This window comes from Hylobates moloch, unplaced genomic scaffold, assembly GCF_009828535.3.
Source record: "Hylobates moloch isolate HMO894 unplaced genomic scaffold, HMol_V3 SCAFFOLD_7, whole genome shotgun sequence".
Lineage (NCBI taxonomy): Eukaryota > Metazoa > Chordata > Mammalia > Primates > Hylobatidae > Hylobates > Hylobates moloch.
This window is the reverse complement of record NW_026652282.1, coordinates 32589168-32593421: the sequence shown is the minus strand read 5'-3', so window position 1 is coordinate 32593421 and position 4254 is coordinate 32589168.

Below are 4254 nucleotides of genomic sequence, written 5' to 3'. Positions count from 1 at the left end.
TAAATTCTTAGAGGCATTCAGTCTACCAAAATGGAACCCCAAAGAAATCCAAAAGCTAAAAAGACCTATAATAAGTAATGAGATCGAAGCCATAATACAAAGTCTTCCAGCAAATAAACGCCTGGACCTGATGGCTTTTCTGCTGAATTTTACCAAACATTTAAAGGAGAAGGAAGTATTACCCTAATAGCAAAACCAGACAAAGACACATCAAAAAAGTAAAACTGAGTTAAAGTCCTGAATATCCTTGTTAATTTTCTTTCTTGTTGATCTATCTAATATTGACAGTGAGGTGTTAATGTCTGCTGCTATTATTGTGTGGGAGTCTAAGTCTCTTTGTAGGTCTCTAAGAACTTGTTTTATGAATCTGGGTACTCCTGTATTGGGTGCATATATAGAATAATAAACTCTCCTTGTTGAATTGATCATTTACCATTATGCAATGTCCTTCTTTGTCTTTTTTGATTTTTGTTGGTTTAAAGTCTATTTCGTCAGAAACTAGGATTTCAACCCCCGCTTTTGATAAAAACCCTAAAAAAAATGGGTATTGAAGAAACATACATCAATACAATAACAGCCATATATGACAGACCCACAGCTAGTATCAAACTCAATGGATAAAAAAATGAAAGCCTTTCCTCTAAGAGCTGGAAACTGACAAGGATGCCCAATTTCACTGCTGTTATTCAACATAGTACTAAAAGTTCTAGCTAGAACAAACAGACAAGAGAAAAAAAATAAAGGTCATCCAAATTGGAAATGTAGAAGTAAAATTATCCTTGTTTGCAGATGATACGATCTTCTATTTGGAACTGACAAATTCAGTGAAGTTGCAGGATACAAAATCAACATACAAAAATCAGTAACAGAAACAAATCTGTACATCTACAATGAACTCATTTCCAACAAAGGTGCCATGAACGTACATTGAAGAAACGATAGTCTCTTCAATAAATGGTGCTGCAAAAACTAGATATGCATATACAAAGTATGAAAGTAGAACCCTATCTCTCACCATATACAATAATCATGAATGGAAGACAAATCTAATTCCTCAAACCATGAAACTCTTAAAAAAATGCATTGGGGAGTCTCCAGGATATTGAACTGGGTAAAGGTTTCTTGAGTAATACCCCACAAGCACAGGCAACCAACATAAATAGACCAATGGGATTTCATCAAGTTAAAAAAGCTTCTGCACAGCAAAGGAAACAATGAAAAAAGTGAAGAGACAACCTAAAGATTGGGAGAAAATATTTGCAAACGATCCATCTGATGGGATTAATAACCAGGATGTATAAGGAACTCAAACAATTCTATAGGAAAATAAACGAATAAACCAATTTAAAAACGGGCAAAAGATCTAAATAGACTTTTCTCAAAAGATGAGATACAAATGGCAATCAGGTATATCAACATCAGTGATAATCAGCTAAATACAATGTAAAATTACATTGAGTTATCATCTCACCCCAGTTAAAATGTATTTTATCCAAAAGACAGGCAATAATGAATGCTCACAAGGATGTGGAGAAAAGGGAACCCTTGTACACTGTTGGTGGGAATGTTAATTAGTACAGCCACTATAGAGAACCATTTGGAGGTTCCTCAAAAAAACTAAAATTAGAACTACCGTATGATCCAGCAATCCCCCAGCTAGGTATATACCCAACGGAAAGGAAATCAGTACATTGAAGAGATATCTGCACTCCCACGATTATTGCAGCAGTACTTACTATAGCCAAAATTTGGAAGCAACTTAAGGGTTCATCAACAGATAAATAGAAAAGAGTGGTACATATACACAAGGAAGTATTTATTATTCAGCCATAAAAAAGAATGAGATCTTATCATTTGCCCTACCGTGGTTTTAACTGGAGGACATTATGTTAAATGAAGTTAGGCATAGAAAAACAAACTTTGTATGTTCTCACTCATTTGTGGGAGCTAAAAATTAAAACAGTTGAACTCATGGAGATAGAGAGTAGAAGGATGGGTACCAGAGGCTAGGAAGGGTAGTTGTAGGGAAAGAGGTGATAGTTAATGGGTACAAAATATAGTTAAATAGAATAAGATCTAGTATTTGATAGCACAACAGAGTGACCACAGTCACTAATAATTTATTGTACATTTTATAATGACTAAAAGTGTGTAAGTGGATTATTTGTAATACAAAGAAAGGATAAATGCTTGAGGTGATGCCCCATTTATCCTGATGTGATTATTATGCATTGTATGTCTGTATCAAAATATTTTACATACCCTAAAAATATATATGCCATGTTCCCACAAAAAATAAAAATAAAAAAGTTTGCACCTAAAAGTAAATAAATATATAAGTAAAATTATTCATTATATCAATGCTCAAAATGAATAAATTAAGGGCATCTTATTTTATTAGAATTTAATTCTATGTATGTGCTATCTTTTTACACTACCTTTCCCATGAAGCCTACGTAACTACAGATATATGTGAAAAGTGGCAGCTTTCTCCCTTCCATTAGCATTTCATTTTACTACAGTCATCTTGTGTACCCTACACCTGACCCAGTGACTGAATTCATGGCCATTGCTCTACTGATGAAAATCAAGACAGGCTTGTAAAGAGAATGATGTCCACCCTCAGATAAGATGTTGCTGGCATAGGTATGCGCTTGGGTTTGGATACATCTTGTTTAACACTTTAATAAGTGAGTTGAATGAATTATATATTTGTTAAATAATGGATGATGTAGAAATCGAAGAGTCAGCAAATATGATAGAAGACAGAATCAAGTGTGAAAAGATCTTGACAATCTGGAAATATGAGCTGAAGTTGGCAAGGTAATACATTTAGGAGCTGTATTAAGTTATTCATTCAGAAGTAAAATACAACGTTATACCTACACACACAAATAGGTTGGGGATACCCAGCTAAGTGGCAGTTTATTTTAAAAGTATAACAACGGAAGCAGCATCATCAAATAACAAACAAAAACACAAAACAACAAACACCAAACAAGTTTTAGTTGACATCAAGCTCAATAAGAATCCCTAGTTTCAAGTCCACTGCCATGAAACTCAGTTTTGGAAAACGTGATGAAGCTATGTAGCAAAGTTGCTTATGTGGGATAAAATACATTGTAGAAATGCTCCAGTAGGAAGTTCTTGCATTCCTTTTGATGTATGGCCTCATAGATTGCATATACCTTATTTGTGTCAGGGAAGGCAGCAGCATTGAATACAAAAATATAAGAAATTAGCACTGGAAGCTCTGATTCCTTCTCTCTTTTCCATAGTTTTTTCATTTATTGAAATGCTTCTCTTTATTTATTTAAAATTGAAACTAATAATAGCCAGCTTCCAGCATTTGTATAGGAATAAATTTGGTACAGAGGGCAAAATTACATTTTTTAATTTTCAAAAAGTACTACCCAATGATAATTTAATTTTATTTTTCATTTTCATTTTATTTTTTAAATTATTATTATACTTTAAGTTTTAGGGTACATGTGCACAATGTGCAGGTTTGTTACATATGTATCCATGTGCCATGTTGGTGTGCTGCACCCATTAACTCGTCATTTAGCATTAGGTATATCTCCTAATGCTATCCCTCCCCCCTCCCCCCACCCCACAACAGTCCCAGAGTGTGATGTTCTCCTTCCTGTGTCCATGTGTTCTCATTGTTCAATTCCCACCTATGAGTGAGAACAAGCAGTGTTTGTTTTTTTGTCCTTGCGATAGTTTGCTGAGAATGATGGTTTCCAGCTTCATCCATGTCCCTACAAAGGACATGAACTCATCATTTTTTATGGCTGCATAGTATTCCATGGTGTATATGTGCCACATTTTCTTAATCTAGTCTATCATTGTTGGACATTTGGGTTGGTTCCAAGTCTTTGCTATTGTGAATAGTGCCACAATAAACATACGTGTGCATGTGTCTTTATAGCAGCATGCTTTATAATCCTTTGGGTATATACCCAGTAATGGGATGGCTGGGTCAAATGGTATTTCTAGTTCTAGATCCCTGAGGAATCGTCACACCGACTTCCACAATGGTTGAACTAGTTTCCAGTCCCACCAACAGTGTAAAAGTGTTCCAATTTCTCCACATCCTCTCCAGCACCTGTTGTTTCCTGACTTTTTAATGCTCGCCATTCTAACTGGTGTGAGATAGTATCTCGTTGTAGTTTTGATTTGCATTTCTCTGATGGTCAGTGATGATGAGCATTTCTTCATGTGTTTTTTGGCTGCATAAATGTCTTCTTT